Source organism: Pristiophorus japonicus, chromosome 10 (assembly GCF_044704955.1).
Source record: "Pristiophorus japonicus isolate sPriJap1 chromosome 10, sPriJap1.hap1, whole genome shotgun sequence".
Classification (NCBI taxonomy): domain Eukaryota; kingdom Metazoa; phylum Chordata; class Chondrichthyes; family Pristiophoridae; genus Pristiophorus; species Pristiophorus japonicus.
This window is the reverse complement of record NC_091986.1, coordinates 111,986,467-112,009,544: the sequence shown is the minus strand read 5'-3', so window position 1 is coordinate 112,009,544 and position 23,078 is coordinate 111,986,467. Positions and strand designations below refer to the sequence as shown.

General features: G+C 44.7%; 1 long non-coding RNA gene across 1 annotated transcript in view; it reads right to left on the bottom strand.

Annotated features, from left to right (window-relative positions):
• Nucleotides 1-22,393, bottom strand: part of LOC139274786 (uncharacterized) — a 60,935-nt gene extending 38,542 nt beyond the window's left edge. The window contains exon 1 of the long non-coding RNA XR_011595605.1: nt 22,201-22,393. This is a non-coding gene — a long non-coding RNA (uncharacterized lncRNA). The remainder of the gene's footprint in view (nt 1-22,200) is intronic.
• Between the last annotated feature and the right edge of the window lie 685 nt (nt 22,394-23,078).

Below are 23,078 nucleotides of genomic sequence, written 5' to 3'. Positions count from 1 at the left end.
GTACTCGCGGGACTAATGAATAAGATTCTTTTTCTATTTCTGTATTCAATTTCTGTATAAAGATAAGTGCAATTTGCTTGTACGACAGAATTTTGCCTTGGTACGGTCCAAGCAGGCTCTCCGAGATATATCTTGCTTTATAAAATAAATTCTCTCGAAGTGCACTTCTGAAAGTCTCTGCCTGAGTTAATTTAAGCTAAATATTTCCTCGACAGATTCTGGCGTAGTCCGGCAGGATCTCTAAAAAAAAACGAGATCCAAAAGAACTAAATTTAACTTTTAAAGAGAAAAGAGGAATTTTAAGGACCTTCCTAGCTGAAAGGAGGAAGGTGCCTAGGCCGTCCTAGCTGAAAGGGGGACGGGCCGCCGAGATCCCCTAGGGGGTGAGGCATAAGGTAGCTACCGCAAAGAAGCTAAAATAACAAAAAGGCAAAAGGAGACCCCGAGCTGAGCAGAAAAGAGAACACTGGTGAGCGCTTTGTAAATTATTGTATATTTTGTAGGATTGTCCTAACTCTCATTTCAGAAAAGATCGCGAGACGTTGCACCCGGAAGAATGGGAAACGGCTCTAGTCAAGCAGGGCGGTCGCGCCCAGCTCCTAGAAAAGGAAAGAAGGACGACCTCTCAACTGAAAGAATGAAAGTACATCCTAAGACTGAGAAAAGAATCAGTAAGGTAGTAAAGCAACGAGAGAAGGTAGGAGATCCCATTGTGCCGCCCGGCTCGCCGGCGGACACTGTAATTAAAGAAACAGGAGACGACAGATACGCGGTAACGTTTAGTAGCGATTTGTACGGTTGGTCTGATGGGGATTGGCCATATGGAGGAAGTTTTAAATTGTCCTTAATTGAGGAATGGAGACAGACCACCAAAAATGGGACAGGGGACCCCAGTTGGGATAAAGATTATATGGAGAATTGTTTTAAAAAATGGACAGAGGTGGCAAAGAGGCACCAGCCGCTAAAAATAAAAAGAAAGAGGAGGAGGGTAAGGAGAAGCCCCCTCCCTCTTACAGCCCCCCCGAGTGCCCCGGTTTTGACCGCTTCCCCTGTCGGCTTATACCCCCGTCTTCCAACCACCAAGCCGGATGATTGGCAGGAGATTATAGAAATAGTGGCCGCTCAGCTGGATAAGACAGGCCGATTCCTCCACTACCCCCACGACACAAGCCCCCGTGTAATGATCAGAACAACGGCTGTCCTAAAGCCCTGGACACCGGGAGAAGCTCGGGATATGATATCAGCTGCTCCTAATCCTGTTAAGAAGCCAGTAGCCTTTCACAACTGGCTTGAGCAAACCTGTACCATTTATTAAAGGGAGCTAAAAAGCATGGAGATATAGGGGAAGTCACCCGCTGCTTGCAGAAAGCAGAAGAATAGATTTTGCAGGCAGATGGAAAAATAGTTGGGACGAGCATGCAGGAATACCAATGGATCAAAATGAACCTTTGGCAGTGCAAACCTTGTTAAATTGTATGTTGCCACAAAATAAGGGTTTTGGACTGGCAAGGAAAAAGTTGGAAAGAGACAGTTACAGTACTGGCTAACATGGATAGAGAGGGACTATTTACCTATAAGGATAATATGGCTAAAACAGCAGGTCAGTAAATCAGCAAAAGGGACGAGGACAGGCACAGAATAATCAGCATAGGGATGCCCCGGAGGCTTAGTGGTACAGGCGGCAGCCCTCCTCTTATCGGCAGACATAGAAGAAAACCCTCTGGCAGTAGTAAAAGTAGGAGACACTTATGTGAAGTTCCTGGTGGATACCAGTGCTACTATGTCTTCTGTAACATCCTCTGTGGGATTACCTGTAAGCAACACCACCGTCTTAAGTATGGGTGTGGCCGGTATCCCCATGAAAGAATTTTTATCTGAACCTACCAAATTGATAATTGAAGGACAATCAGTTAATGATGAGACTTTGATTCAGCTGCCACACAACACTTTACAGCGTCTCGAAGAACAGGTTATGAAGTATTACTGCTGTCACACCCTAACTATACCTTTCAACGTGCACCGGTAGTGAACCCAGCCACCTTTCTTCCTACTAAAGAAGTAGAGGATCCAGACCAGCATGATTGTCTGTTAACGGTGGAAGTAGCCACCTTACCAAGACCAGATTTGCTCACAGAACCCATGGACAATCCTGATCTTATTCTCTATACGGATGGATCATCACATAGGCCGTCGGATGATTTGTTTTTGGCAGGCTATGCTATTGTAAATCCCCACGAAACTGTTGAAGCATTCGCCCTGCCTCCTGGAACCTTGGCTCAGACTGCTGAATTGTTTGCCCTCACTAGAGCTTGTATAATAGCTAAAGATCATACTGCTAATATCTATACTGATTCTAGATATGCATTCGGTGTGGTCCATGATTTTGGACAACTGTGGAAAAACAGAGGCTTTATCACCTCTGGTGGAAAGCATATTAAGCACTCTCAACTGGTGCTTAATCTATTAGACGCCATTTAGTTGCCAAGTAAGGTAGCCGTTATCAAATGTGCAGCTCACACGACCGGTGAGGATGAAGTATCAGTAGGAAATAGGAGGGCTGACGAGGCAGCCAAACAGGCCGCTTCGGCACAGGCAGACTGCCTTCAAGCAGTCTCAGTTTCCCCTCCACAGATACTTGACATCCAACAACTTAAAACAGCCCAACAACAAGTTGCCATGCAGGAAGGAAGAACTTGGGAAAACCAGGGTTGTTTTTTAAAAAACGACATTTGGTATCACCCTGATGGGCAAACTGTTTGCCCTAGATCTCTATTTTTGCCCCTGTCACGCCTAGCACACGGTCAGGCTCACATGGGCAAAGGAGGGATGATACATGCTATTAATGCACAGTGGTATGCACCAGGAATAACAGTAGTAATTGAGAAAGTTGCTAGAACATGCCAAATTTGTCAACAAAATAACAGAGGTAAAACACCTGCTGGATACCGAACAGTAGTAAAAATTCTATTTAAAGAAATAGTACCAAGATATGGGATACCTATGGGAATCAACAGTGACAGGGGAACCCACTTCACCGGAAAAATAGTGCAAAACCTTGCAGAAGCGTTAGGGTTCCAGTGGAAGTTACATATACCATATCAGCCACAGTCCTCGGGAATGGTAGAAAGAGTAAATGGGATAATAAAGTCTACCCTTACCAAGGTATGTCAGGAGACTGGACTGAAGTGGCCAGAAGCCTTATCATTAGTATTGTACCCTTTCAGACCTGGAGATCAAGTGTTAGTAAAAACATTAAATAAAGAATCCTTTTCTCCTCGGTGGAAAGGACCGTATCAGATAACCGGCTTAAAAATTTATTGCACGGGACTGCTCCGTGCACCACCCTCCAGGCCAAGTCCCCGATAAATAATGGGAGGACTCCCGCGTAGAGTGCACTCCATCGGGGACCCCCGCCTCCTCCGGACGGCAAAATGGTACGCCATGGTGTGTCCGGACGGCAGACGAGGATGGCAAGGTTGAGAGTGTGCAGGAGCAGCCCGTACAGGAAACCCCTCCGCGCGGAACTGAAAGGCACAGAGGGGATTTCCCCGAGGCGGCTCAAGTTGTGAGGGCTACAAACATTAAAAGCTTACAGACATTATCCAGGTGTTCAGTGGTGTCGCGACCAGTGATTAGGATGTCATCCTGAAATACAACGGTGCGTGGAACCGATTTCAATAGACTCTCCATGTTCCTTTGGAAGATGGCTGCAGCGGATCCCGAACGGGCACCTGTGATACAAAAACAGTCCCTTGTGTGTGTTAATGCACGTTCATTTTTTCAATGACTCAGCCAGCTCCTGGGTCATGTAAGCGCAGGTTAGATCCAGCTTGGTGAACGCCTTTCCCCCTGCTAATGTCGCAAAGAGATCATCAGCTTTGGGTAGTGTGTGGAAGAAAGAATCTATGAACACCTGGCTTAATTTAGAGGGAAGGGTTAAATTCTGTTTTTTGCTATGCTTAAAGAAATAATAAGACTCGAAAAATAGCCACGCTTTTTAGCCTTGAAACTTAGAGATGCAATTAGGTGACCATCTGGTATTAAAAGGGAGTCTCCTTTTGACTTTGCTTATCAGACTGTGAACAGAGAGAAACTATGCAAGGACAGATAGAGTGTGTACCTCCTGAGACGACCTTTGTACTCGCGGGACTAATGAATAAGATTCTTTTTCTATTTCTATATTCAATTTCTGTATAAAGATAAGTGCAATTTGCTTGTACGACAGAATTTTGCCTTGGTACGGTCCAAGCAGGCTCTCCGAGATATATCTTGCTTTATAAAATAAATTCTCTCGAAGTGCACTTCTGAAAGTCTCTGCCTGAGTTAATTTAAGCTAAATATTTCCTCGACAGATTCTGGCGTAGTCCGGCAGGATCTCTAAAAAAAAACGAGATCCAAAAGAACTAAATTTAACTTTTAAAGAGAAAAGAGGAATTTTAAGGACCTTCCTAGCTGAAAGGAGGAAGGTGCCTAGGCCGTCCTAGCTGAAAGGGGGACGGGCCGCCGAGATCCCCTAGGGGGTGAGGCATAAGGTAGCTACCGCAAAGAAGCTAAAATAACAAAAAGGCAAAAGGAGACCCCGAGCTGAGCAGAAAAGAGAACACCGGTGAGCGCTTTGTAAATTATTGTATATTTTGTAGGATTGTCCTAACTCTCATTTCAGAAAAGATCGCGAGACGTTGCACCCGGAAGAATGGGAAACGGCTCTAGTCAAGCAGGACGCTCGCGCCCAGCTCCTAGAAAAGGAAAGAAGGACGACCTCTCAACTGAAAGAATGAAAGTACATCCTAAGACTGAGAAAAGAATCAGTAAGGTAGTAAAGCAACGAGAGAAGGTAGGAGATCCCATTGTGCCGCCCGGCTCGCCGGCGGACACTGTAATTAAAGAAACAGGAGACGACAGATACGCGGTAACGTTTAGTAGCGATTTGTACGGTTGGTCTGATGGGGATTGGCCATATGGAGGAAGTTTTAAATTGTCCTTAATTGAGGAATGGAGACAGACCACCAAAAATGGGACAGGGGACCCCAGTTGGGATAAAGATTATATGGAGAATTGTTTTAAAAAATGGACAGAGGTGGCAAAGAGGCACCAGCCGCTAAAAATAAAAAGAAAGAGGAGGAGGGTAAGGAGAAGCCCCCTCCCTCTTACAGCCCCCCCGAGTGCCCCGGTTTTGACCGCTTCCCCTGTCGGCTTATACCCCCGTCTTCCAACCACCAAGCCGGATGATTGGCAGGAGATTATAGAAATAGTGGCCGCTCAGCTGGATAAGACAGGCCGATTCCTCCACTACCCCCACGACACAAGCCCCCGTGTAATGATCAGAACAACGGCTGTCCTAAAGCCCTGGACACCGGGAGAAGCTCGGGATATGATATCAGCTGCTCCTAATCCTGTTAAGAAGCCAGTAGCCTTTCACAACTGGCTTGAGCAAACCTGTACCATTTATTAAAGGGAGCTAAAAAGCATGGAGATATAGGGGAAGTCACCCGCTGCTTGCAGAAAGCAGAAGAATAGATTTTGCAGGCAGATGGAAAAATAGTTGGGACGAGCATGCAGGAATACCAATGGATCAAAATGAACCTTTGGCAGTGCAAACCTTGTTAAATTGTATGTTGCCACAAAATAAGGGTTTTGGACTGGCAAGGAAAAAGTTGGAAAGAGACAGTTACAGTACTGGCTAACATGGATAGAGAGGGACTATTTACCTATAAGGAAAATATAGCTAAAACAGCAGGTCAGTAAATCAGCAAAAGGGACGAGGACAGGCACAGAATAATCAGCATAGGGATGCCCCGGAGGCTTAGTGGTACAGGCGGCAGCCCTCCTCTTATCGGCAGACATAGAAGAAAACCCTCTGGCAGTAGTAAAAGTAGGAGACACTTATGTGAAGTTCCTGGTGGATACCAGTGCTACTATGTCTTCTGTACCATCCTCTGTGGGATTACCTGTAAGCAACACCACCGTCTTAAGTATGGGTGTGGCCGGTATCCCCATGAAAGAATTTTTATCTGAACCTACCAAATTGATAATTGAAGGACAATCAGTTAATGATGAGACTTTGATAGTCTCTAAAACAACACCGCTCCCTTTATTGGGAAGACAGACTTTGTGCAAACTCGGAGCCACAATTTATTGCACAAAGGAAGGAATGTACATGGAGCTCCCTCCAAATAATATTCATCAGTTCTTTAATGGGATTAAAAAAGAGAAAAGGGAGGATAACAAAGAAAAGGCTGCCCTCTATTGTTGGCAATTGATTGGCAACTACTATTCCCCCTTGATACATGAAGTTATACAAAACTTAAAAATTAAATTTGACTCTAATACTGAAGAATTGATGTATATAATTTTGACAAGCTTTGAGGCAGTTCAGCTTCACTGTACAGCCTGGTACGCTCGTCAAAAAGCTGAAACTTACCAGTGTTTGGTACAATCCTTTTTAAATAGAGAAGAAATAGTAGAAGCTACGCCCCGCATTTATTTTGGACCAGAAGGATTGGGGGTAGCCATCGAGTTGACACCCTTACAGCAACAGCGGTTTAGAGAAGCGAACTCGACACCTCATCTGACCTTGGCTGTAAAACCGCCAGCGAAACCTAAAGATATGGGTCCGATGATTGTAGGAATAGAAAGAGAAAAACAGCAACACGGCTATCAACCTTGGGCAGTAATAAAATTGCAAAATGTTCAGATAGACTTTATCACCCACAACAGGGGGATTCTCCAGTGGAAAGGTAAAAATCATGCCTCCACTTTTGAAAAACAGCAACCCCCGGAACAACCAAGCCCTAAGCTGCCAATGGCATTGAATCAAGTATCTTCTGAACTTTGGGCAAAGCATAAGAATCATGTTGGGCAAGTACATTCTGCAGTACCCCATCGGGTACATTTGATAAAGAACGCCGTGTTACCAAGCATTAGGCAGTACAGACTGCCTCCAGAGGCAGAAAATGGGATAGAGCCAGTTATTTCTGCATTGTTGGAACAAGGAGTTTTAGAAAAGACACAGAGCCCGTGTAACACTCCGATACTGCCCATACCAAAGGTTAATAGGCCGAATGAATGGAGATTTGTGCAAGATCTGAGAGCTATTAATAAGATAGTAGTCCTATCACCCCTGTGGTACCGGACACCAACATTATACTATCGGCTATACCACCAACAGCAACTATCTTTACTGTAATAGACATTTGTTCAGCTTTTTACTCTATCCCGTTAAATCAAGAAAGTCAGTATCTGTTTGCTTTCACCCACAAGAAGCAGCAGTACACATGGACCAGGTTGCCCCAAGGATACACCGAAAGCCCCGCAGTATTTGCAACAGCAGTACTAACCCAAGAACATGGTGGGGGAAATAGACCAGTTGCTTATTATTCGGTTTTGCTGCCTCCAGTAGTAAGGGGAATGCCAGCATGTCTACGTGCTGTAGCTGCTACTGCGGTCATGGTGGAAAAGTCGGTACCTATTGTTTTGGATCATCCATGTACTGTCATTACAGCCCATGCTGTGTTATTACTTTTGAATTCAGCTGCCACACAACACTTTACAGCGTCTCGAAGAACAGGTTATGAAGTATTACTGCTGTCACACCCTAACTATACCTTTCAACGTGCACCGGTAGTGAACCCAGCCACCTTTCTTCCTACTAAAGAAGTAGAGGATCCAGACCAGCATGATTGTCTGTTAACGGTGGAAGTAGCCACCTTACCAAGACCAGATTTGCTCACAGAACCCATGGACAATCCTGATCTTATTCTCTATACGGATGGATCATCACATAGGCCGTCGGATGATTTGTTTTTGGCAGGCTATGCTATTGTAAATCCCCACGAAACTGTTGAAGCATTCGCCCTGCCTCCTGGAACCTTGGCTCAGACTGCTGAATTGTTTGCCCTCACTAGAGCTTGTATAATAGCTAAAGATCATACTGCTAATATCTATACTGATTCTAGATATGCATTCGGTGTGGTCCATGATTTTGGACAACTGTGGAAAAACAGAGGCTTTATCACCTCTGGTGGAAAGCATATTAAGCACTCTCAACTGGTGCTTAATCTATTAGACGCCATTTAGTTGCCAAGTAAGGTAGCCGTTATCAAATGTGCAGCTCACACGACCGGTGAGGATGAAGTATCAGTAGGAAATAGGAGGGCTGACGAGGCAGCCAAACAGGCCGCTTCGGCACAGGCAGACTGCCTTCAAGCAGTCTCAGTTTCCCCTCCACAGGTACTTGACATCCAACAACTTAAAACAGCCCAACAACAAGTTGCCATGCAGGAAGGAAGAACTTGGGAAAACCAGGGTTGTTTTTTAAAAAACGACATTTGGTATCACCCTGATGGGCGAACTGTTTGCCCTAGATCTCTATTTTTGCCCCTGTCACGCCTAGCACACGGTCAGGCTCACATGGGCAAAGGAGGGATGATACATGCTATTAATGCACAATGGTATGCACTAGGAATAACAGTAGTAATTGAGAAAGTTGCTAGAACATGCCAAATTTGTCAACAAAATAACAGAGGTAAAACACCTGCTGGATATGATCATCTACCCCAACCAAGTATGCCCTTTGAAAATGCCCGAACAGTAGTAAAAATTCTATTTAAAGAAATAGTACCAAGATATGGGATACCTATGGGAATCAACAGTGACAGGGGAACCCACTTCACCGGAAAAATAGTGCAAAACCTTGCAGAAGCGTTAGGGTTCCAGTGGAAGTTACATATACCATATCAGCCACAGTCCTCGGGAATGGTAGAAAGAGTAAATGGGATAATAAAGTCTACCCTTACCAAGGTATGTCAGGAGACTGGACTGAAGTGGCCAGAAGCCTTATCATTAGTATTGTACCCTTTCAGACCTGGAGATCAAGTGTTAGTAAAAACATTAAATAAAGAATCCTTTTCTCCTCGGTGGAAAGGACCGTATCAGATAACCGGCTTAAAAATTTATTGCACAGGACTGCTCCGTGCACCACCCTCCAGGCCAAGTCCCCGATAAATAATGGGAGGACTCCCGCGTAGAGTGCACTCCATCGGGGACCCCCGCCTCCTCCGGACGGCAAAATGGTACGCCATGGTGTGTCCGGACGGCAGACGAGGATGGCAAGGTTGAGAGTGTGCAGGAGCAGCCCGTACAGGAAACCCCTCCGCGTGGAACTGAAAGGCACAGAGGGGATTTCCCCGAGGCGGCTCAAGTTGTGAGGGCTACAAACATTAAAAGCTTACAGACATTATCCAGGTGTTCAGTGGTGTCGCGACCAGTGATTAGGATGTCATCCTGAAATACAACGGTGCGTGGAACCGATTTCAATAGACTCTCCATGTTCCTTTGGAAGATGGCTGCAGCGGATCCCGAACGGGCACCTGTGATACAAAAACAGTCCCTTGTGTGTGTTAATGCACGTTCATTTTTTCAATGACTCAGCCAGCTCCTGGGTCATGTAAGCGCAGGTTAGATCCAGCTTGGTGAACGCCTTTCCCCCTGCTAATGTCGCAAAGAGATCATCAGCTTTGGGTAGTGTGTGGAAGAAAGAATCTATGAACACCTGGCTTAATTTAGAGGGAAGGGTTAAATTCTGTTTTTTGCTATGCTTAAAGAAATAATAAGACTCGAAAAATAGCCACGCTTTTTAGCCTTGAAACTTAGAGATGCAATTAGGTGACCATCTGGTATTAAAAGGGAGTCTCCTTTTGACTTTGCTTATCAGACTGTGAACAGAGAGAAACTATGCAAGGACAGATAGAGTGTGTACCTCCCGAGACAACCTTTGTACTCGCGGGACTAATGAATAAGATTCTTTTTCTATTTCTGTATTCAATTTCTGTATAAAGATAAGTGCAATTTGCTTGTACGACAGAATTTTGCCTTGGTACGGTCCAAGCAGGCTCTCCGAGATATATCTTGCTTTATAAAATAAATTCTCTCGAAGTGCACTTCTGAAAGTCTCTGCCTGAGTTAATTTAAGCTAAATATTTCCTCGACAGATTCTGGCGTAGTCCGGCAGGATCTCTAAAAAAAAACGAAATCCAAAAGAACTAAATTTAACTTTTAAAGAGAAAAGAGGAATTTTAAGGACCTTCCTAGCTGAAAGGAGGAAGGTGCCTAGGCCGTCCTAGCTGAAAGGGGGACGGGCCGCCGAGATCCCCTAGGGGGTGAGGCATAAGGTAGCTACCGCAAAGAAGCTAAAATAACAAAAAGGCAAAAGGAGACCCCGAGCTGAGCAGAAAAGAGAACACCGGTGAGCGCTTTGTAAATTATTGTATATTTTATAGGATTGTCCTAACTCTCATTTCAGAAAAGATCGCGAGACGTTGCACCCGGAAGAATGGGAAACGGCTCTAGTCAAGCAGGGCGGTCGCGCCCAGCTCCTAGAAAAGGAAAGAAGGACGACCTCTCAACTGAAAGAATGAAAGTACATCCTAAGACTGAGAAAAGAATCAGTAAGGTAGTAAAGCAACGAGAGAAGGTAGGAGATCCCATTGTGCCGCCCGGCTCGCCGGCGGACACTGTAATTAAAGAAACAGGAGACGACAGATACGCGGTAACGTTTAGTAGCGATTTGTACGGTTGGTCTGATGGGGATTGGCCATATGGAGGAAGTTTTAAATTGTCCTTAATTGAGGAATGGAGACAGACCACCAAAAATGGGACAGGGGACCCCAGTTGGGATAAAGATTATATGGAGAATTGTTTTAAAAAATGGACAGAGGTGGCAAAGAGGCACCAGCCGCTAAAAATAAAAAGAAAGAGGAGGAGGGTAAGGAGAAGCCCCCTCCCTCTTACAGCCCCCCCGAGTGCCCCGGTTTTGACCGCTTCCCCTGTCGGCTTATACCCCCGTCTTCCAACCACCAAGCCGGATGATTGGCAGGAGATTATAGAAATAGTGGCCGCTCAGCTGGATAAGACAGGCCGATTCCTCCACTACCCCCACGACACAAGCCCCCGTGTAATGATCAGAACAACGGCTGTCCTAAAGCCCTGGACACCGGGAGAAGCTCGGGATATGATATCAGCTGCTCCTAATCCTGTTAAGAAGCCAGTAGCCTTTCACAACTGGCTTGAGCAAACCTGTACCATTTATTAAAGGGAGCTAAAAAGCATGGAGATATAGGGGAAGTCACCCGCTGCTTGCAGAAAGCAGAAGAATAGATTTTGCAGGCAGATGGAAAAATAGTTGGGACGAGCATGCAGGAATACCAATGGATCAAAATGAACCTTTGGCAGTGCAAACCTTGTTAAATTGTATGTTGCCACAAAATAAGGGTTTTGGACTGGCAAGGAAAAAGTTGGAAAGAGACAGTTACAGTACTGGCTAACATGGATAGAGAGGGACTATTTACCTATAAGGAAAATATGGCTAAAACAGCAGGTCAGTAAATCAGCAAAAGGGACGAGGACAGGCACAGAATAATCAGCATAGGGATGCCCCGGAGGCTTAGTGGTACAGGCGGCAGCCCTCCTCTTATCGGCAGACATAGAAGAAAACCCTCTGGCAGTAGTAAAAGTAGGAGACACTTATGTGAAGTTCCTGGTGGATACCAGTGCTACTATGTCTTCTGTACCATCCTCTGTGGGATTACCTGTAAGCAACACCACCGTCTTAAGTATGGGTGTGGCCGGTATCCCCATGAAAGAATTTTTATCTGAACCTACCAAATTGATAATTGAAGGACAATCAGTTAATGATGAGACTTTGATAGTCTCTAAAACAACACCGCTCCCTTTATTGGGAAGACAGACTTTGTGCAAACTCGGAGCCACAATTTATTGCACAAAGGAAGGAATGTACATGGAGCTCCCTCCAAATAATATTCATCAGTTCTTTAATGGGATTAAAAAAGAGAAAAGGGAGGATAACAAAGAAAAGGCTGCCCTCTATTGTTGGCAATTGATTGGCAACTACTATTCCCCCTTGATACATGAAGTTATACAAAACTTAAAAACTAAATTTGACTCTAATACTGAAGAATTGATGTATATAATTTTGACAAGCTTTGAGGCAGTTCAGCTTCACTGTACAGCCTGGTACGCTCGTCAAAAAGCTGAAACTTACCAGTGTTTGGTACAATCCTTTTTAAATAGAGAAGAAATAGTAGAAGCTACGCCCCGCATTTATTTTGGACCAGAAGGATTGGGGGTAGCCATCGAGTTGACACCCTTACAGCAACAGCGGTTTAGAGAAGCGAACTCGACACCTCATCTGACCTTGGCTGTAAAACCGCCAGCGAAACCTAAAGATATGGGTCCGATGATTGTAGGAATAGAAAGAGAAAAACAGCAACACGGCTATCAACCTTGGGCAGTAATAAAATTGCAAAATGTTCAGATAGACTTTATCACCCACAACAGGGGGATTCTCCAGTGGAAAGGTAAAAATCATGCCTCCACTTTTGAAAAACAGCAACCCCCGGAACAACCAAGCCCTAAGCTGCCAATGGCATTGAATCAAGTATCTTCTGAACTTTGGGCAAAGCATAAGAATCATGTTGGGCAAGTACACTCTGCAGTACCCCATCGGGTACATTTGATAAAGAACGCCGTGTTACCAAGCATTAGGCAGTACAGACTGCCTCCAGAGGCAGAAAATGGGATAGAGCCAGTTATTTCTGCATTGTTGGAACAAGGAGTTTTAGAAAAGACACAGAGCCCGTGTAACACTCCGATACTGCCCATACCAAAGGTTAATAGGCCGAATGAATGGAGATTTGTGCAAGATCTGAGAGCTATTAATAAGATAGTAGTCCTATCACCCCTGTGGTACCGGACACCAACATTATACTATCTGCTATACCACCAACAGCAACTGTCTTTACTGTAATAGACATTTGTTCAGCTTTTTACTCTATCCCGTTAAATCAAGAAAGTCAGTATCTGTTTGCTTTCACCCACAAGAAGCAGCAGTACACATGGACCAGGTTGCCCCAAGGATACACCGAAAGCCCCGCAGTATTTGCAACAGCAGTACTAACCCAAGAACATGGTGGGGGAAATAGACCAGTTGCTTATTATTCGGTTTTGCTGCCTCCAGTAGTAAGGGGAATGCCAGCATGTCTACGTGCTGTAGCTGCTACTGCGGTCATGGTGGAAAAGTCGGTACCTATTGTTTTGGATCATCCATGTACTGTCATTACAGCCCATGCTGTGTTATTACTTTTGAATTCAGCTGCCACGCAACACTTTACAGCGTCTCGAAGAACAGGTTATGAAGTATTACTGCTGTCACACCCTAACTATACCTTTCAACGTGCACCGGTAGTGAACCCAGCCACCTTTCTTCCTACTAAAGAAGTAGAGGATCCAGACCAGCATGATTGTCTGTTAACGGTGGAAGTAGCCACCTTACCAAGACCAGATTTGCTCACAGAACCCATGGACAATCCTGATCTTATTCTCTATACGGATGGATCATCACATAGGCCGTCGGATGATTTGTTTTTGGCAGGCTATGCTATTGTAAATCCCCACGAAACTGTTGAAGCATTCGCCCTGCCTCCTGGAACCTTGGCTCAGACTGCTGAATTGTTTGCCCTCACTAGAGCTTGTATAATAGCTAAAGATCATACTGCTAATATCTATACTGATTCTAGATATGCATTCGGTGTGGTCCATGATTTTGGACAACTGTGGAAAAACAGAGGCTTTATCACCTCTGGTGGAAAGCATATTAAGCACTCTCAACTGGTGCTTAATCTATTAGACGCCATTTAGTTGCCAAGTAAGGTAGCCGTTATCAAATGTGCAGCTCACACGACCGGTGAGGATGAAATATCAGTAGGAAATAGGAGGGCTGACGAGGCAGCCAAACAGGCCGCTTCGGCACAGGCAGACTGCCTTCAAGCAGTCTCAGTTTCCCCTCCACAGGTACTTGACATCCAACAACTTAAAACAGCCCAACAACAAGTTGCCATGCAGGAAGGAAGAACTTGGGAAAACCAGGGTTGTTTTTTAAAAAACGACATTTGGTATCACCCTGATGGGCGAACTGTTTGCCCTAGATCTCTATTTTTGCCCCTGTCACGCCTAGCACACGGTCAGGCTCACATGGGCAAAGGAGGGATGATACATGCTATTAATGCACAGTGGTATGCACCAGGAATAACAGTAGTAATTGAGAAAGTTGCTAGAACATGCCAAATTTGTCAACAAAATAACAGAGGTAAAACACCTGCTGGATATGATCATCTACCCCAACCAAGTATGCCCTTTGAAAATGCCCGAACAGTAGTAAAAATTCTATTTAAAGAAATAGTACCAAGATATGGGATACCTATGGGAATCAACAGTGACAGGGGAACCCACTTCACCGGAAAAATAGTGCAAAACCTTGCAGAAGCGTTAGGGTTCCAGTGGAAGTTACATATACCATATCAGCCACAGTCCTCGGGAATGGTAGAAAGAGTAAATGGGATAATAAAGTCTACCCTTACCAAGGTATGTCAGGAGACTGGACTGAAGTGGCCAGAAGCCTTATCATTAGTATTGTACCCTTTCAGACCTGGAGATCAAGTGTTAGTAAAAACATTAAATAAAGAATCCTTTTCTCCTCGGTGGAAAGGACCGTATCAGATAACCGGCTTAAAAATTTATTGCACGGGACTGCTCCGTGCACCACCCTCCAGGCCAAGTCCCCGATAAATAATGGGAGGACTCCCGCGTAGAGTGCACTCCATCGGGGACCCCCGCCTCCTCCGGACGGCAAAATGGTACGCCATGGTGTGTCCGGACGGCAGACGAGGATGGCAAGGTTGAGAGTGTGCAGGAGCAGCCCGTACAGGAAACCCCTCCGCGCGGAACTGAAAGGCACAGAGGGGATTTCCCCGAGGCGGCTCAAGTTGTGAGGGCTACAAACATTAAAAGCTTACAGACATTATCCAGGTGTTCAGTGGTGTCGCGACCAGTGATTAGGATGTCATCCTGAAATACAACGGTGCGTGGAACCGATTTCAATAGACTCTCCATGTTCCTTTGGAAGATGGCTGCAGCGGATCCCGAACGGGCACCTGTGATACAAAAACAGTCCCTTGTGTGTGTTAATGCACGTTCATTTTTTCAATGACTCAGCCAGCTCCTGGGTCATGTAAGCGCAGGTTAGATCCAGCTTGGTGAACGCCTTTCCCCCTGCTAATGTCGCAAAGAGATCATCAGCTTTGGGTAGTGTGTGGAAGAAAGAATCTATGAACACCTGGCTTAATTTAGAGGGAAGGGTTAAATTCTGTTTTTTGCTATGCTTAAAGAAATAATAAGACTCGAAAAATAGCCACGCTTTTTAGCCTTGAAACTTAGAGATGCAATTAGGTGACCATCTGGTATTAAAAGGGAGTCTCCTTTTGACTTTGCTTATCAGACTGTGAACAGAGAGAAACTATGCAAGGACAGATAGAGTGTGTACCTCCCGAGACGACCTTTGTACTCGCGGGACTAATGAATAAGATTCTTTTTCTATTTCTATATTCAATTTCTGTATAAAGATAAGTGCAATTTGCTTGTACGACAGAATTTTGCCTTGGTACGGTCCAAGCAGGCTCTCCGAGATATATCTTGCTTTATAAAATAAATTCTCTCGAAGTGCACTTCTGAAAGTCTCTGCCTGAGTTAATTTAAGCTAAATATTTCCTCGACAGATTCTGGCGTAGTCCGGCAGGATCTCTAAAAAAAAACGAGATCCAAAAGAACTAAATTTAACTTTTAAAGAGAAAAGAGGAATTTTAAGGACCTTCCTAGCTGAAAGGAGGAAGGTGCCTAGGCCGTCCTAGCTGAAAGGGGGACGGGCCGCCGAGATCCCCTAGGGGGTGAGGCATAAGGTAGCTACCGCAAAGAAGCTAAAATAACAAAAAGGCAAAAGGAGACCCCGAGCTGAGCAGAAAAGAGAACACCGGTGAGCGCTTTGTAAATTATTGTATATTTTGTAGGATTGTCCTAACTCTCATTTCAGAAAAGATCGCGAGACGTTGCACCCGGAAGAATGGGAAACGGCTCTAGTCAAGCAGGGCGCTCGCGCCCAGCTCCTAGAAAAGGAAAGAAGGACGACCTCTCAACTGAAAGAATGAAAGTACATCCTAAGACTGAGAAAAGAATCAGTAAGGTAGTAAAGCAACGAGAGAAGGTAGGAGATCCCATTGTGCCGCCCGGCTCGCCGGCGGACACTGTAATTAAAGAAACAGGAGACGACAGATACGCGGTAACGTTTAGTAGCGATTTGTACGGTTGGTCTGATGGGGATTGGCCATATGGAGGAAGTTTTAAATTGTCCTTAATTGAGGAATGGAGACAGACCACCAAAAATGGGACAGGGGACCCCAGTTGGGATAAAGATTATATGGAGAATTGTTTTAAAAAATGGACAGAGGTGGCAAAGAGGCACCAGCCGCTAAAAATAAAAAGAAAGAGGAGGAGGGTAAGGAGAAGCCCCCTCCCTCTTACAGCCCCCCCGAGTGCCCCGGTTTTGACCGCTTCCCCTGTCGGCTTATACCCCCGTCTTCCAACCACCAAGCCGGATGATTGGCAGGAGATTATAGAAATAGTGGCCGCTCAGCTGGATAAGACAGGCCGATTCCTCCACTACCCCCACGACACAAGCCCCCGTGTAATGATCAGAACAACGGCTGTCCTAAAGCCCTGGACACCGGGAGAAGCTCGGGATATGATATCAGCTGCTCCTAATCCTGTTAAGAAGCCAGTAGCCTTTCACAACTGGCTTGAGCAAACCTGTACCATTTATTAAAGGGAGCTAAAAAGCATGGAGATATAGGGGAAGTCACCCGCTGCTTGCAGAAAGCAGAAGAATAGATTTTGCAGGCAGATGGAAAAATAGTTGGGACGAGCATGCAGGAATACCAATGGATCAAAATGAACCTTTGGCAGTGCAAACCTTGTTAAATTGTATGTTGCCACAAAATAAGGGTTTTGGACTGGCAAGGAAAAAGTTGGAAAGAGACAGTTACAGTACTGGCTAACATGGATAGAGAGGGACTATTTACCTATAAGGAAAATATGGCTAAAACAGCAGGTCAGTAAATCAGCAAAAGGGACGAGGACAGGCACAGAATAATCAGCATAGGGATGCCCCGGAGGCTTAGTGGTACAGGCGGCAGCCCTCCTCTTATCGGCAGACATAGAAGAAAACCCTCTGGCAGTAGTAAAAGTAGGAGACACTTATGTGAAGTTCCTGGTGGATACCAGTGCTACTATGTCTTCTGTACCATCCTCTGTGGGATTACCTGTAAGCAACACCACCGTCTTAAGTATGGGTGTGGCCGGTATCCCCATGAAAGAATTTTTATCTGAACCTACCAAATTGATAATTGAAGGACAATCAGTTAATGATGAGACTTTGATAGTCTCTAAAACAACACCGCTCCCTTTATTGGGAAGACAGACTTTGTGCAAACTCGGAGCCACAATTTATTGCACAAAGGAAGGAATGTACATGGAGCTCCCTCCAAATAATATTCATCAGTTCTTTAATGGGATTAAAAAAGAGAAAAGGGAGGATAACAAAGAAAAGGCTGCCCTCTATTGTTGGCAATTGATTGGCAACTACTATTCCCCCTTGATACATGAAGTTATACAAAACTTAAAAACTAAATTTGACTCTAATACTGAAGAATTGATGTATATAATTTTGACAAGCTTTGAGGCAGTTCAGCTTCACTGTACAGCCTGGTACGCTCGTCAAAAAGCTGAAACTTACCAGTGTTTGGTACAATCCTTTTTAAATAGAGAAGAAATAGTAGAAGCTACGCCCCGCATTTATTTTGGACCAGAAGGATTGGGGGTAGCCATCGAGTTGACACCCTTACAGCAACAGCGGTTTAGAGAAGCGAACTCGACACCTCATCTGACCTTGGCTGTAAAACCGCCAGCGAAACCTAAAGATATGGGTCCGATGATTGTAGGAATAGAAAGAGAAAAACAGCAACACGGCTATCAACCTTGGGCAGTAATAAAATTGCAAAATGTTCAGATAGACTTTATCACCCACAACAGGGGGATTCTCCAGTGGAAAGGTAAAAATCATGCCTCCACTTTTGAAAAACAGCAACCCCCGGAACAACCAAGCCCTAAGCTGCCAATGGCATTGAATCAAGTATCTTCTGAACTTTGGGCAAAGCATAAGAATCATGTTGGGCAAGTACACTCTGCAGTACCCCATCGGGTACATTTGATAAAGAACGCCGTGTTACCAAGCATTAGGCAGTACAGACTGCCTCCAGAGGCAGAAAATGGGATAGAGCCAGTTATTTCTGCATTGTTGGAACAAGGAGTTTTAGAAAAGACACAGAGCCCGTGTAACACTCCGATACTGCCCATACCAAAGGTTAATAGGCCGAATGAATGGAGATTTGTGCAAGATCTGAGAGCTATTAATAAGATAGTAGTCCTATCACCCCTGTGGTACCGGACACCAACATTATACTATCTGCTATACCACCAACAGCAACTGTCTTTACTGTAATAGACATTTGTTCAGCTTTTTACTCTATCCCGTTAAATCAAGAAAGTCAGTATCTGTTTGCTTTCACCCACAAGAAGCAGCAGTACACATGGACCAGGTTGCCCCAAGGATACACCGAAAGCCCCGCAGTATTTGCAACAGCAGTACTAACCCAAGAACATGGTGGGGGAAATAGACCAGTTGCTTATTATTCGGTTTTGCTGCCTCCAGTAGTAAGGGGAATGCCAGCATGTCTACGTGCTGTAGCTGCTACTGCGGTCATGGTGGAAAAGTCGGTACCTATTGTTTTGGATCATCCATGTACTGTCATTACAGCCCATGCTGTGTTATTACTTTTGAATTCAGCTGCCACGCAACACTTTACAGCGTCTCGAAGAACAGGTTATGAAGTATTACTGCTGTCACACCCTAACTATACCTTTCAACGTGCACCGGTAGTGAACCCAGCCACCTTTCTTCCTACTAAAGAAGTAGAGGATCCAGACCAGCATGATTGTCTGTTAACGGTGGAAGTAGCCACCTTACCAAGACCAGATTTGCTCACAGAACCCATGGACAATCCTGATCTTATTCTCTATACGGATGGATCATCACATAGGCCGTCGGATGATTTGTTTTTGGCAGGCTATGCTATTGTAAATCCCCACGAAACTGTTGAAGCATTCGCCCTGCCTCCTGGAACCTTGGCTCAGACTGCTGAATTGTTTGCCCTCACTAGAGCTTGTATAATAGCTAAAGATCATACTGCTAATATCTATACTGATTCTAGATATGCATTCGGTGTGGTCCATGATTTTGGACAACTGTGGAAAAACAGAGGCTTTATCACCTCTGGTGGAAAGCATATTAAGCACTCTCAACTGGTGCTTAATCTATTAGACGCCATTTAGTTGCCAAGTAAGGTAGCCGTTATCAAATGTGCAGCTCACACGACCGGTGAGGATGAAATATCAGTAGGAAATAGGAGGGCTGACGAGGCAGCCAAACAGGCCGCTTCGGCACAGGCAGACTGCCTTCAAGCAGTCTCAGTTTCCCCTCCACAGGTACTTGACATCCAACAACTTAAAACAGCCCAACAACAAGTTGCCATGCAGGAAGGAAGAACTTGGGAAAACCAGGGTTGTTTTTTAAAAAACGACATTTGGTATCACCCTGATGGGCGAACTGTTTGCCCTAGATCTCTATTTTTGCCCCTGTCACGCCTAGCACACGGTCAGGCTCACATGGGCAAAGGAGGGATGATACATGCTATTAATGCACAGTGGTATGCACCAGGAATAACAGTAGTAATTGAGAAAGTTGCTAGAACATGCCAAATTTGTCAACAAAATAACAGAGGTAAAACACCTGCTGGATATGATCATCTACCCCAACCAAGTATGCCCTTTGAAAATGCCCGAACAGTAGTAAAAATTCTATTTAAAGAAATAGTACCAAGATATGGGATACCTATGGGAATCAACAGTGACAGGGGAACCCACTTCACCGGAAAAATAGTGCAAAACCTTGCAGAAGCGTTAGGGTTCCAGTGGAAGTTACATATACCATATCAGCCACAGTCCTCGGGAATGGTAGAAAGAGTAAATGGGATAATAAAGTCTACCCTTACCAAGGTATGTCAGGAGACTGGACTGAAGTGGCCAGAAGCCTTATCATTAGTATTGTACCCTTTCAGACCTGGAGATCAAGTGTTAGTAAAAACATTAAATAAAGAATCCTTTTCTCCTCGGTGGAAAGGACAGTATCAGATAATTCTCACAACATGAACCGCTTTGAAGTTGGAAAAGCACCCGAACTGGGTGCATGCAACCCGCTGTAAATATTATTTCCCCGACGAATTACAGTCGAAGGAAAAGGCATTGAACCAGGACGTACTACGGTCGCCGGACTAAGAAAACAGCCATCTTCTAGCTGAAGAACTGTACCTGCTCTTGTATTAAATATTTGGACTTGAAAATATTGCCCAAAATTCACGGACGGATGTCAGAGCTCATTTGTGTGCCAGTTTGGGCCTTTATTATTTGGGTCACTGTTACTATCGTGTGGACGTGTTGTTATTGTAACAACTTATTTCAAGAGTGGTATAGAAACAAACAAGAAAGGGAAGATGGGAAGGGACTCTTGGAAAAATTATAAATGGACGTTAGGTATACTGATCATTTTAGCGACAGGGAACTTCCGGCAGGAGGAAGAAGTCCTAAAAGAAGGAAAAATATGGTATGGGAAAGAAGTAATAGTATAAGGCAGCAAGGCAATTTTATATGCCCAGTAGGCCAAAGTTGTAAAGTAGGGAATTTTACGGCACGATGTGAGGCATGTGGAATGAAGGAAGAAAGAGGGGAATTCCAGTTTATATTGGGGAAAGGGTATCGGTTGTTCATAGAATACCAGGCCGATGTGTGGATGAAGTGTACCCTGAGCACAGGGAAAAACAAGAGATGGGGGTACATAGGAAGGCCGGACAAGAGAAAAGGTAGTTATTCTTTTACAAGTATGGTAGAAGGGCAGCGGATGTTGTGCACGAATAACACCCCGGTGAATGGAGGAGACCCATTTGTGGTAAAATGGTCAGTAAAAGAATCCGACCACCCAGAAGACCGGGACCTGGGACATCTACAAAGGATACTGACCACTTGCATCCCAGTGGTAAGATCCCCAGGTGTATTAAATCTAACAATACGAATTAAATATCCCCCAAAGAAAGAAGATGGTTGCCACACAACCAGTGTTAAGGTATCTTTTGAAAAAGAAAGACCCCAAAGAAAGAAACGGGATGTATTAGAGACTGTGTTAGGTGGAGTGGGAGCAAGAATAGGAGCATTGAACTCCATGGATATCGAGACCCTACAAAATAAAATCCAGGCCATCAGGGGACTGGTAGGGGAAGATATAAAGATCAGAAATGCCTGGGATGAAGGATTACAGCAGTACTGAAGCTTGCTATACACCCCATAGTAATCGTAGGTGTGGTTATGCTTGTATTATTAATAATCCTTTGCGGAATGTGGATAAAATTAAAAAATGTAATTAGTCAAGTAATAGGCCGACTCGCCGAAATAGTAAGAAAAGGTATATACATGAAAGGAAGGTTAAGTCGTTTAGAGGAAAAGGTTGATGAAGACGAATATCTCCAAATGCGACCCTATCCTGAAGGGTATACACCCCCTTTTGCTCAAGAAGAGAATACAGGAAATTGTGTTGATCTAAAAAATAAAAAAGATCAACAAGGAGGGAATTGTGGAAGAAAGAATTATGAACACCTGGCTTAATTTAGAGGGAAGGGTTAAATTCTGTTTTTTGCTATGCTTAAAGAAATAATAAGACTCGAAAAATAGCCACGCTTTTAAGCCTTGAAACTTTGAGATGCAATTAGGTGACCATCTGGTATTAAAAGGGAGTCTCCTTTTGACTTTGCTTATCAGACTGTGAACAGAGAGAAACTATGCAAGGACAGATAGAATGTGTACCTCCCGAGACGACATTTGTACTCGCGGGACTAATGAATAAGATTCTTTTTCTATTTCTGTATTCAATTTCTGTATAAAGATAAGTGCAATTTGCTTGTACGACAGAATTTTGCCTTGGTACGGTCCAAGCAGGCTCTCCGAGATATATCTTGCTTTTTAAAATAAATTCTCTCGAAGTGCACTTCTGAAAGTCTCCGCCTGAGTTAATTTAAGCTAAATATTTCCTCAACATAGTGGGTACTGGTCCTGCAATGAGACTTGGTTGATTGTTACCTTGTAGTCGCCGCAGATTCTGACCGTGCCATCGCTCTTTAGTACCGGAGCAATCGGGCTGGTCCACTCGTTAAACTCGACTGGTGATATGATTCTCTCATGTTGAAGTCTGAACAATTCGATCTCCACTTTCTCCCTCATCATGTAAGGGACTGCTCGAACCTTGTGAAGAACAGACCGTGCCTCGGGGACCAAGTGGATCTGCACTTAGGCACTTGTGAAGTTGCTGATGCCTAGTTCAAATAAGGATGGGAACTTGCTCAGCACTTGAGTACAGGAAGCATTGACCACTGAAGATAGTGCTTTGACGTCTTCGCAGTTCCACTGAATCTTCTCCATCCAGCTTCTGCCAAGCAGCGTTGGCCCGTTGCCTGGTACAACCCACAATGGCAATTCGTGTATCTTTCCATCACAGGATACTTTTACGTTTGCACTGCCGATAACTGGGATCAGTTCCATGGTGTAAGTGCACAGCTTTGTCTGAATCCGGCTCAGCTTGGCTCTTTGTTCTTTGTTGCCTCACAGCTTCTCAGATGCCTTCTGGCTCATAAGTGACTGACTCGCCCCCGTGTCCAACTTCATGGAAACAGGAATGCCATTTATCTTGATTTTCATCATCATGGGGGGACTTTTGGTTGTGAAGGTGTGCACCCCGTGCACTGCTTCCTCGGGCTGAGTCGCCTCTCTAACTTGTACTTTATGATCCTTGCTGGATTGGAAATCTCCTGCTGACTCCTCTGCCACATTTTGAGTCGCAGTTCTTCTGCACATTCGCTGTGGGTGGCCCTTTTGGCTGCAGCCTTTGCACACAGTGTCTGAATCGACACAGACGGGCCCGATGGTTACCCCCGCAACGCCAGCATGTTAAAAGATTCACA